The sequence below is a fragment of the Hyposmocoma kahamanoa genome, unplaced genomic scaffold (assembly GCF_003589595.1).
Source record: "Hyposmocoma kahamanoa isolate Upper Pololo Valley unplaced genomic scaffold, ASM358959v1 160, whole genome shotgun sequence".
Lineage (NCBI taxonomy): Eukaryota > Metazoa > Arthropoda > Insecta > Lepidoptera > Cosmopterigidae > Hyposmocoma > Hyposmocoma kahamanoa.
In genome coordinates this window covers 3057836-3071721 of record NW_020653575.1, presented here as the reverse complement: position 1 = coordinate 3071721, position 13886 = coordinate 3057836, and positions in this window count along the sequence as shown.

Genomic DNA, 13886 nt, shown 5'->3' with positions numbered 1-13886 from the left:
GCGTCAAAATGTTAAATGGACTCCTGATTTAGTAACCTGTAATAGAATTTATGCTGTTCCAGTCTTCGTATCTGAATTTTAGACAGGGAACGACCTAGTTGAGGCCAGTTTTTGCTGCCTTATAATTTTTACAAATATCTTCCAGCTGATTACAATAATGGTGATTTTGATGATGATTTAATGCTAATGCATTGGCTATTATAAAACGCAAAGAACCAATGCGCGTAGTGGATATGACCTTATGTGTAACATAGAGACGCCAATATTTAGGTCCTATAATGAATGGTACTCGATCGGCACACAACAAGTTTCAGGAATTTTAATTGAAGTTTATACCAGCTTACATTTTCATTATTTTGTCTGGATCCACTTGTTCTTGGTTTCAGACTTGTCCTCTTCACATGCATCTTTTAAAATGAATTACTATTTACATAATTATATGCATACATATACTATCTCTATTTTTGCTTATTTGCGCTGCCTTTTTTTAAGATTTAGCCAGTGTCAGTTTTGTATAAAATAATATAATAAATAAGACGATCATCGTTAATGACAGCAGCTGTTCAAACACTTCGACAGCTCTTAACTATAAGTTCAATATTGTGCTCATAGATGGCACTTTACAATCTTCGATGAGTCATTGCGATGAGACTATAGTTTTCGAATACCAGTGGTAGATACTAAAATTTATTAAACAACTGTTACACCATGATGTTGTTGTCTTTTTATCTCATTATCTTATTGTGTATTAGCAAAGTTGTGTAGTTGTATGCTAGCAACAACACGTACATTATTATTATTCGCAAATGACCTATATACGAACAGTGCAAGTTATCTAAAACCTTGTAATAAAAGGGTGCAAAGAGAACCAACTAATCCTGTTTTACAACTACTAAAGCATTTGCTCCACACATACTCATGTTCTCGTTACGCCGCGATACGTTGCAACGAACTGCTTCAGGTTTATGTGATCTTGGTACTTCAAACTGAATTTCAGATGGGGTACGATTTTGTTTGGCGCTGTCGAGCCTTGTTTGTGGCGCTCCCAAGGAACATACTTTATACGCCTTAAAAGTGTTATCTATAAACAGTCTTCATATGGTATAGATTTAGATAATAGTTCTCTATAAATGGTTTTATAGAGAACTATTAGAACAATTATATAAGAACAATGTCTTTTTTCTATTTACGACTTATTTCACTCAAGTCCAAATTTTAAAACCTTCTTAATACCAGACAACTTAATTAAGTGTAATCTCTCTTAAGATTTACTCTTATAGTCCTTATTTTAAGTTCATCTGTAGAACAACAAATTATTTTTAGTAAAATTGGTCTATACACATCCAGTAAAGTCTATTAATATTCTGAAAACTAGTGTTCTTAAGTTTATTCTAGATGTATTTAACTTATAGATATTGTACAGTGTTTGTACTTAGTGACAAACACGTTATAGCGCGTCTTCAGTAGCTTTTATTTAAAAAAATACTACAATTAGGGTTTTTACTCTATTGGATGTTGTAAGAGTTTATGCAAAATGGATAAAGTATAGAATATTAAAATATATGGTGGAGGTGGTGAACCTTGGATATTAAGTCACATCATTCGATACAATTAGCTTTGCCAATTGTTCAAAATCCCCAAAAATCGCGGTCAAAATCCCCAAATTTCGGGAGAGTAAAGTTTATATTCCCCACAAATTCCCCACATCTCGAGTTTTCATTATTTATTAGAAATACATCGCTTAAAAATATAATAAAGAATTAAGAAACTCTAAATGTAATAACCTGTTACGTTTGCTGTGAATGTAAACAGAATGTAAAATGGAAAACTAATTATAGAATTAGATGACCTTAAATCGTTTATTTATTTTAATTAGATTCAACGTTAATCTGTGATCAGTCTTTGAAAAAAAATCCATTTTTTTTGCCTCACAAAATTAAGTAAATTGATTATTTCTTGTGCATTTGGTGACACTATGTTAATGTTAGAAATAATCAATGAGTTCCTACCTATATTTGATATTTAAAGTTGACGAGTGGTAAGTTGTGATGTGGAAGTACCAACTGCTCGGCTTTGTTTATCAATAGCCGATTTCGTTTTGCTTCATACCGGGGGCCGGCCTAAGCGGGAGAAAGAATCGCGAACTCAACACGCACCGACTGGTAATTTTACAATTCAGAACCAAGTGCTCTATAATAATTCTATTTATGCTGCTTGTTAATAATACGAGTGACATGCGATGTTGAAAAACACGTCGATATAGTCCACCAGTGTTTCTAACAGTAACGATCAAACTAGCGATGCATCAGCAATTGATAGATTAAACAAAATGATAAAATGTTAGAATCCCCACATTTTCCTCACATAGCGCCAATCCCCACAAAATCCCCAATCTAGTTGAAATTCCCCACAATTTGGGGAATTTCCCACAAATTGGCAACGATGGATACAATATTCGTAATTCGCGCGCGAGCCGGTCATGGCCGGTCATGTTTGTTGACAAGTAAATAAGAAGTGATAAAAACAATTGAAATGAGCGCGTAAACTACTGTGCTTCAATGTTGTGTATGTGTATTGTGCCATCTATCAATAGAATACAGTGAAATCATTGTGTGTAATGTGGTTGACGTGAAGAAATAACCTCAATTTTGTAATGAAAATTTTATTTCTTCCAACGTAAGTTAGGTATGTCATTAAAATATTCCTTATATTTATATGATAGGGAATTTATCCACCTTTCTAGTCATATATAACATTCCATATAATTATATAGAATAACGTTTTTTTGCGACAAATTGGATTTCTTTAAATTGTTTTTTTGACCTAGTGTTTTGAAAAGTTTTTTATTGCATAATACGCTCACTACACTTTTATAAAGGTTTTGTAATACTGTCAAAAGAAAAAATCGCTTAGAAACATCGCGTTTTGTAGACAATCATAAAAGTTTTATAGGAGTGAATATGCTTCTACAAGACCAACTACTAAATCAAGTAAAAATAATATTTTCGTGTTCTAAAGTGTTACTATAGATAAAGCTATAGACAAAATGCTCCCAACGGTGTTTTGAAAAAAGCTTTAAATTCTTATCGCCATAATCATTCAATTTTTATTTTTAAAGTATGACTATGACCTAGCTGAGAAAAATTTCTTTTCTTTTTAAAAAGAAATCTAAGTAGAAATTAGCTTGAAGAAACCTAGAACTTCTTGGAAATGGTTTGTTTTGTGAGTTATTTCGTATATTTAAGCACTCTATAAATATTTAAAATTGAAAATCTATAACTATATTTTTATTAAGTTTATATTTTATATATAAATATTTCAAATTTAGCGAGCGCCTTACTTTTAAGACAGGTTTTACATCACTTTTCACAATGTATTTAAAGTCGCACGTCAATTCGCGCTTTATAACCGATTAGACATTGCGAGAAAAAGTCAGAAATATTATATCTAATTTCGCCATATTGCAATTTTGGTAGTTTATATTTTGTAAGCCATAAAACTTGAAATCTATTAGTATTAAGAGAATTGCGTCTTATGTTTGTAACGCTTTAGTATTTTGGTTTTAAAATAGCATTATTAAGAAAACTATCATAGACTATAAATTATCTAAAAACTGTCTACAAGACTAAATAAAAACTGTCTACATTCTACAAATGGTCTTGTAGTATTCTAGGAGGGTTACTTGAGAAAAAGATAAGAATCACTTAACACTACCTACAGATAGTTTCTCAAAGCACTCTTGTGATCTACTAATAAAGTTGTGCTCACTTTTACTTTAAATTATCTAGAAACCTTCTTCGAGATATCTTGAGGGTATTTGAACTCTTAAAATATTCATTCGAATTAAATCCTATTAGATATCTTATAGTATATATATATCTTAATATATACTATAAGATATGTAATAGAATTTAATTCGACCCATAACCCATATCTATGGGTGGGGTGCTTGGGCTGCTTTGTCTGATTTCATGATACTATTTCAACATGCACCGCCGCGGAGATTAGGTAGTATTTTGATTTGTCTGTCTGGATTTTAATAAGTGTTTTCTGGAAAGAAAAAAAAAATTTACATTATTGCCATTGACTTACAAATAAATGGACGACGGGTCTAATACAAAAACCACGAAAAAAATGTCCCAAGTCAACCTATTCGAAATTTAAATTGTAATGTCATCGCAGTATCGCGCTGTCAGTAGAACAAATGAAGACTAAAGCGGAGTGTCGCGCTCTGTATACGATTTTAGCGCCTTACAAGTGCGGACACTTTTTAGCGCGGACCCGACGTCCATATAATTGTAAGTCAATGATTATTGCCTTCTTTTTCATATTGCTTAGCCTTTTCACATGAGTAAAGATAGGCCTTGTGTTATTTATTCTTTTCGTTCGAGTTATGTTCGATGTCAATGGCGTCTCACAAATTACACTAAGATTTTAGATACTAAAATAATTCTCTATCACGTAAATCACGACTACTACAGTGCCACCTGTTGAGCAACATTGGCATCGGTCGTTTGGAATTTGGTCGAGTATTCTCAGGATTAGTGGAATGTAGACCCTAATGCTTTGGGTTAAAATGTTGAATAGATCTGAACACTGTTAAAAACCTATGTGATCCTGGTACTGGCGTTTGAATTTCAGACAGGCAACACTGCAGAGCGGTTGGCGGCGCTCTTAATTTCTTTGCACGGTGGTTGGCACACAGGTTCTTATTTTAATGAGCTAAGTTGGTTGCGTCATGGTGTCAGTTGATTTTTTGTATCAATCTGTCTTTAATACAGTTTTTACTAAAGTACTTAAGTGGTATGAACATACATACGTAGTGTTTAGTGCGAAATAACTCGTACAATTACACTTTGTTTTTAAGTTCGTTGAATGTCACGATGTTTGACTGATATGATATCCAATTATTTTTTGTGAATTTACTTCACTAGTTTCTTATAATCCACCAAAATCGAAACACTAAGAAAAAATTCTTCGATCCGGCTGGATTAGAAACAGCGCCTTCCATTAATCCGTGCTAGACGCTCTGCCAACTAAGTCACGGAACGAACCATCTTAGCTTTAGTAGCAGTACTTAGAGCTTCTTGTGAAAGAGTTTTACCTATTTCTGCCGCCGGTTTTACCTATTTCTACTGCGTTCGGGGTTTAAAGGGAAATTGCTGGTGCAATTACAGGCACATGGGACTTGTCAACGTATGCCCCTCAGATCTTTGCTATTTAAAATCCTGAGTGGCACTGCCACTGTTATGGACAGACTTCTCGCACAACTTGTTCGTCCCGTCACTTGTTATAATAAAAAAATAATTCTTCTTTCTGGTTTTTAACGACTTTTTTACTGTAGTACAAACGTTTCTTATTTTATTTTGATAAGCTTTTCATATAAAAATGACGTAAATGACTCACTATTGTTGTCTTAAGCTTTACTGTCCACGGCAGCGTCATTTGAAGAATGCATGCAAGCTGCAAATGACGACAGGTGTATATTGCATCTCAGTTCTGTCCACATATTGTTCAATAATTCCACATTTTGCGAAGTAAACATGTTTTTGCGTCTCGCAATACGCTCGAGTAGTGACATGCTGCCGCACGAGCTTCACAACGAACGCAAATGCGGCCGCTCTATTGGACACAGTTTCGTTCGTTTCTACGCAAGATGCTAGCATGCAGCACACAAGCGTAAAATGACGATAGCGTGCGTATGACGTGCAGTCTATGTGGACAGTAGGCCTTAGTTTAAACAAATAAAATATCACGATTGATATAACCACATTAGATAAAGAAAAGTTTTTAAAGGAAAATATGTTGAACACATTGAAGTAAATTTTGTTGTGTCAAATTCACAAGTTAATCGTGAATAATATGACAGCAGATAATGATCTGTTTGATTCTCTATTCCCTGACGAATCTACCTTGAGGTTTTTCAGGGCGAGAGTGAACGGGCACTTTTTAACCAAGCAAGCTCCATCCTTTTTAATCGACTTCAAAAAAGGAGGAAGCTCTCAATTCAGCTGTATTTTTTTTGTATGTATGTTACACGACAACTTTGTGAACCGATTTTGATGATTCTTTTTTATGGGAAAAAGGGTACCTCAGTAGTTGTCGCATTTATATGTGAAGAAAATATTCCACCGCTAAGGGTGGCAAACTAATGGGTGAATCCTTTTTCGCGCACTTTCCGATGCAGTTTTTAAAAATAATCTGTACTGATTCACATTGTTACTCATATTGTATGAAATAAAATAATGCTTTAGTTCTCAATATGAAAACAGGCTCAAGGCTAGGGGCTTTTTGGTTAATACAAAAGAAAGATTGATCAAACTGTTTTGTGAGAGACTGGTTCCCGAGATAGGTATAGAAAAACCTGTATTATGGGTCACCAGGCTTCCACTCTGCAGATGAGCAATGTGATTGTGGCACTGAAGTTGTGATACAGGTTAAAAAATAATAAAAGCATGTAAATATTCCTAAATTATAATAAAAATTATTAGTAAACTAAAGTAAGTATTTAGACTCTCTAATACTTAACACTAAATAAACTCACGATATATAAAGTGTGAGAATTAATGAATGAGTGTTTATAAAGTGCGTGTGTTACTGATTATGTATGTAAGAGTAATGACATAAAAAATATGTCATGTGCAGTTTTTGATAAAGGTAAATTTGTTCCTACCTCTCAGATGTCATCGAACTTGTCTATCGGTGTATGATCTAAATAACAGCGACCTGAAATGCTTTTATTTCATTGCAATAAAAATATATTTTAGTATTTGGTCCGTACTCTTCGACTCTTATCTTAGTACAATGTTAGCCTGTCTGGTATGGTATACGCCGTCTGAATCTACGTTTATGTGTGCATATAATTCAAATTCTTCGAAATTAATAGCAAACTCAAAGTCAAACAATCTTAATAATAATAACGCACACAATCAACATAACCCCGCACTAGAGAAACCCTGTGTCGCGGGTGCTACGGACACACACATAGACAACCACAAATGACACCCAAACTCACGAGAGAAATAAATGTAGGACATACAAATATTTCTCCCGGCCCGGGAATCTCATCCGGTTATCATGTCGGACTGCCACAGGGCAGTCTGACATGGTAACCGTTTGGCCACGGAAGCAGTCTTCATCTTCATTTCATAGGTAAGAAAAATACACTTGATATCGTTCACATTCACAAATAGCGCTACAACAAATAAGTCGTTCAAAACCAAAAAAACAAAGTCTGCTACAAAAACGTCTTACCGTCTATAACAGTGTTCATCAGGTAGATCGAATACAGCTGGTGAGTAACGGGACGAACAAATCGTGCGCCTAATGGCAAACTACACGCCATAACAGTTGCAGTGCCACTTAGAGCATTAAATCGCAAAAGCACGAGAGGCACCGCCACTGCGCCTGTCACCCTGAGACATAAGTTGACAAGTCCCACGTGCCTGTAATCAATCATCAATCAACAAATCACCAGCAACCTCACCATTCAAAACGGGAACACAGTAATTGTCACATTACTGCTTGGCGGTAGAAACAGGTAAGGTGGCAATACTTCCCTGGATGAACTCTGTCACAAGGAGCTCTACTAAATGTATGTACTGTATGTAGGAATATTTAATTGTGACAAACAATTCCACGGAATCCTTAATGATTATTTACTATTCTAATATTATAATTATTGTTGTTCGTTCACATTTCGATTTATCTCCATTTTATGCACATTCTAAAAATTCTTGTAGATTTTGCTCTCACACAAGGGATTGACAATGATGTAAAGGGATCCTCTCTAAATAATTTCAACGTAAATACGTGAATAAATATCTAATTAAATAGAATATAAGAAATAATGTTATTGAAAAGATTTAATTGCAAAGTTACTTATAATTATTAAGTAGGTAATACGGAAGCTTGTTCAAGCTACAAGCTCATTATATACTATTATAAAATACAGATTTGATGTGAGTATGTAATATCTGTGAGAGATAGAGTTGAGAGAACTACTGTCATGCTCTTCTGGTCCCATAATCGACTAGAAATGATTGTATTCTTCTGGCCATGCTTTCGAGGATATTTCTTATGGTATCTTGCGGAATATGTTCCCACATCTGCGGCGATGACATGCTTTAAAAAATGATTGAGTATTGGGTATGATATTTTAGGATAAAAATGTTTTTAAGTACCAGAAAATAATGTATTAAACTAAATCTTTCCAACTGCTAAATACAAATTGCTTCATTTTTTGTCAAAAAGGCTCATTTTGAAAATGAGTAGTCACAATTTTGCGTAAAATAACAAGACCCTTAGTGAGAGCTGGAAACTGTACTAGGTTGGAAACCTGTGTTATCACTAGGCTCACTCACTCTTAGTATATTAGAGAATGTAATATCATATAAAACACATGCATAACACAAAACTTACATTACTTAATAAGTAGTGCTGAGAAAAATTATTATTTTTCTATAATTTTACACTTTTGGTGTAGTAACTTTTCAGGAGAGAGGCTTAAAATATTGTACGAATTAAATTAATCGACAACTTTTATTACAATTTCAAATATACCTACATAATTTATTTCATGTAGTTCGTATTATAATTTAAGACTTTCATGTAATAAAATAATTTTTGACGACATTTTACCTATAATTTTGCATTCTACGGTTTGCGAGAAGTGCCGTCGTCCGCATAGCATTCCACGAAACTTTCCATCACCGTCAAATAAAAAACATTACCCTGTAAATCAAATAAATAGGGACACGAAATGAGAACAGTCCTTTCCACTTTTTCTAATTAAATTGGCCGAATTCATATTTCGAAGAACCTGGTCACGTGAATACTAATCTACTTAGGGTCGCCGCACACTAGGCACAAATCAGGCACGACAATTTGCACACCGCACGAGTATCGCGCCTCGCCTTATTAATAACCGTATCTGACTTTTTGTCTTCGTTAGCTTTCAAAACATTCTCTATAAATAGTCATTTTTATTTACGAAAATAACCCATTGATTGAGGAACTCTGTACCAGAAGACTCCTTGTGGAAAAGTTCGTCCAGGGAAGTACTGCTACCTTATCTATTTCTGCCGCCAAGCGTTAATGTGAGCATTACTGCGTTCAGGTTTTCGTATGTCTCAGGGTGACGGGTGCAGTGGCAGTGCCCCTCAGACGTTTGTGATTTATAGCTCTGAGTGACACTGCAACTTCTATCTATGCACAGATGTGTCGCTTACTATCAGGTGCACGACTTGTTCGTCCCGTCACTTGTAACCTTACCTTATCCTTTACCTTACTTTCTGAAACGCGTATCTTATAAAGAAATGATTATTCAGAAGATGGCAAAACTTTTTATTTATTTTAAATTTCTTATCAAGGCTGTTAATTTGGATGCCTTAAGAATAGACTTTAAGAATAGGTGAACGCCAGTGTGTGAATATGAAGGAAATTTGTATATACAATCAATTTTTTGCATTTCGGCAACTTTGTGCTTTAAGGTACGAGTTTGAGAAAGTAAGGTGACAGTATTGCGCTGAAAATTTGCCTAATGACGGTTAATAATAATAATAATAACGCACACACTCAACATAGCCCCGCACTAGGGAAACCCTGTGTCGCGGGTTCCATGGACACACACATAGACAACCACAAATTACACCCAAACTCACGAGAGAAATAAATGTAGGCCATACAAATATTTCTCCCAGCCCGGGAATCGAACCTGGGACCTCTGCGTGGCAGTCCGGCATGGTAACCGTTCGGCCACAGAGGCAGTTAAGTTAGGCAGAGGCGGTTACTCAGGAGAAAGAGGGAATAGCCGGTAGCCACCGACTGGTCGTTGCCGACTTGTGTCGGTGGTCAATGTGCGGCAACGTTTAGTCGTAATTTACATAACGTGAAAACGTAATGAATTGCGTAATGAAAGCACAGTAACCTCCTTGTTAAAGCGATTAAGGGCGGTAGGCTATACGGAATTAAGTTTTTATTGGTGAAAATTATTCGACTGACTGAATAGGACTACCAATCAAACTAACGGAAGTAGATATTCAGTGTCTATGGCACATATTCTTGGTATTGCTAACAGAGCTCTCCGTACTGTCCACCGATTTCTACCGCAAAAGGTACAATTTTTGTGGATTTAAATGTAGGAAGAAACAGCGCCCATTTCTATAGCAAATAAATATACATTCATATACACATTCTTTGAGTGGTCTGGTTAAAACTTGGAATGACAAAGCCACTAGTGATAATACGCAATCCTGCTCCATTGAGATTATATTACAATTACGATGACATTTCTAGCCAGGGCTGGTAGCTGTAAAGGTACCTAACTGGGTGACGAAATACTTTCATAGATTTCAAAGGTCCGGTGGTTAATTCCGTGGCTTAGTTGGCATAGCGTCTTAGGAGACGTCGGTTCGAATCCGACCAGGTCGAAAAAATTTTTTCTAAGTGGTCGGAATTTGAACGAATAATTATGATAATATGTGTTATTTTGCCAAAATCTATTTGCAATTGCAGCTGAGTCTCAGTAGTGTTAGTGGAATGACAGTGATGACACTCGTACATTCAATCACTAGCGATCGATGTTGCCTTATTAAAACTAACATGGAATTACAATGTCGCATCATCATCACAGCAGCGCCACCTGGCGGATATTTTTTTTTATAACATCAAGTGACGGGACCAACAAGTCGTGAGCCTGACGGTAAGCTACACGCCTGTCCATAACAGTTACAGTGCCACTCAGAGCTTTAAATAAGATGATGATTGATTGAACATTTTCAGTGTTTTGCGGAATCAAAAAGTCATTTGAGGTAGTATAGACTTGACACATGGTGTTAATTGTCTTTTGCATTGCAAACATTGGTAAACCAACCAAAGACACTCTTCATACATGTGTGTTAAGAATGTCTTATCAATTTAAGCATTAGTTTCAGACGTACTTAAGTTTAGTGCAAGTGGATATAAGTAAATGTTTTAGACAATATACTTAATTTTATTAGTACGTATGTCCCTTGTAGGGAATTTTTTTTCTTTATACCTTTAAATAAATACATTAATAATATAACATCATAATAAATCATCGTCAAATAATAATGTAACATCAATCTGTTTTCACTTCAATACATCAATTCATCAATCAATTCATTTTACACTATTTGCTTTTTTAATATAAATTGCAAAGATCTGAGGGGCACTGCCACTGCGCCCGACACCCTGAGACGTAAGTTGACAAGTCCCATGTACCTGTAATTTCACCAGCACCCTTATTCTCCAAAACCGGAACCCAGTAATGCTATTATTACTGCCATCTATCATCTAGACTAGTGAAACATAATGCAGTACGCTTGGATGTGGTTAAAACAGAGATGGCATCACTGGATGTGACAGTTGTCAGTTGCAATATTGCTAGCACCACCGGACGTGACAGTTCTCAGTTGCAATATTGCTAGCACCACTGGATGTGACAGTTGTCAGTTGCAATATTGCTAGCGCCACCGGATGTGACAGTTGTCTGTAGCAATAATGCTAGCGCCACCGGATGTGACAGTTGTCAGTTGCAATATTGCTAGCGCCACCGGATTTGACAGTTGTCAGTTGCAATATTGGTAGCACCACTGAACGTGACTGTTCTCAGTTGCAATATTGCTAGCGCCACTTAATGTGACAGTTGTCAGTTGCAATATTGCTAGCGGCACTGGATGTGACAGTTGTCTGTTGCAATATTGCTAGCGCCACTGGATGTGACAGTTGTCAGTTGTGAGGTTGGTAGACTGAGTCGAACTGGTGACGGTGGGGTGAGTCAAACGAGTTTTGATCCATTTCCATTCGCTTGATCCTAAAAGTTATTGTGTAATTGATAATTTAATTAACCTTCGTATACACACGCCAAATTTTGTAACACGTATACCCGCGCACGGTCTGTGAGACCGAAAGTGCTAGGTCCATTTTTAGTATGTTGTTGTGTTAATTATTATCATATAATTAAGTTTTATATTAGACAGGAATATGTAATATAATATCAAATACAGTTTTATAGATTTTTTTTAATTAGAGATAAGCAGTGTTTTATTACAGCCATAGGTAAGTTACAATATTCCTAGGAGCCTCAAAAACTTGAACAAAAATATACTTTTTATAGTATCAAAGTAAAAGGAACTCTCAAATGTCCAAGAATAATATATAAAATTTTAACAACCACAAACTAAATAGCATGTTGCTCAAGATATATATATATCTTGCTCAAAAATATTCTTACTGTCATCGATGGAGCATTTTTATCTTGGCCTAGGTAGTGGTCTAGAAACTTTTCCTCACTTTTAGAACTAACTCCTGCTCTATGTCATTTCTTACTTGCTGCGCTTTTATGTATTTGTACATATTTATTTATAGTCACATTTATAGACAGGTGTTACAAATGTGTTACATTACGACTACAGTGTTAGTACATGACCCTGAACAGGGCACTGCAAGTCAAGATATTGAATACAATATAAGAAAATATATTGAAACAACATAAAAAATTAAAAATGTTAGAATAGGAATTGAGAGAAGTGAACAAAAAACGTCAAAATTTTAAAATTGATATCAAAATAAATTCTAAAACTAAAGCAAAAAATGTCATGGAGAAGGTTGAGACAATATATTAATCAATATTATGAATTCATCAAATCATCATCAATTAATTATTAAGTATTTATAGTTTGATTCATCGTGTTCAATTGGAATGTAATTGTTGAAATATTTTTACATTATTGTATGTACTTTTCTATTTTATAATAGCTTTTATTCGTTAAATATTTTCTTAAATTTTTATAGAATAAATTATCATTTGCTTCGTTTTTTATGTCAGGCGGTATTTTATTGTATATATTTATTGCACGATAGTTTGGGCTGTTTTTGTACATTTCTAATTTTGGTTTGGGGAGTTCCAGTTGATTACTTCTTCTCAAACTAAATGCTTCCGAATTAATGATGCTGATTCAAATTTGTATAGTGAGGGGAAAGTAAGATGGTTTTCTTTAATAAAGTATGGTCGGCAGCTATTTTGAGGGCCGAGATTCATGAATATTCGAATGCGTTTCTTTTGCATTACGAAAATATCTCCTTTATTCGTGCTACTACCCCACAGCATGACGCCGTATTTGAGCCATGCGTAGGCGTAAGCGTAAGAGGTCGCAAGTGCCGCTTTGTAATTAGTGTTCGTTTTCAGGACTGCTAATGCGTAGGTAAATGATGATAATTTTGATTGTAGTACACCTGTGTGCGTTTTCCAATTTAGATGGGAATCAATGTTTATACCTAATAAAATAAAGTTTTCAACTTCGTCAATGTTTAACACAGCAACTGCAGTTTTTAAGTCCAGTTTTCCCCTTTGGTGTGGCCTGAGTTGGATAAGTCTAGTATTTTTTAGGTTAATATTGAGATTGTCGTTTAACAGCCAATTTTTAGCCGAATTAAAAGAATTTATTATATTATCAATACTATGGTCATCATACTTACACTTAAATGGTGACGATATGTCGTCAGCATACATTACACACAAAGTGTTCAATATTTCCTATAGGTCAATTATGTAAATAATGAATAAAATACAACCCAAAACACTGCCTTGGGGTATAGAGCAATTTATGGTATTTGTGTTAGATTTCACTGTAACGATAGATTTCATGTCCATATCCCAATATTCGATTTCCACATATTGTTGTCTAGTCAGTAGGTAAGATTGGAACCATCTAAACTTTTATGCCGATGTTATGTAATTTCTGTAATAGTATTTCATGGGATACCATGTCGTAGGCTTTGGACATGTCGAGTAATAATCCTATTACCATTATTTATATAGTTGTACGCTTCCTGAATATATCGCACTGCTATTACAATAGTGT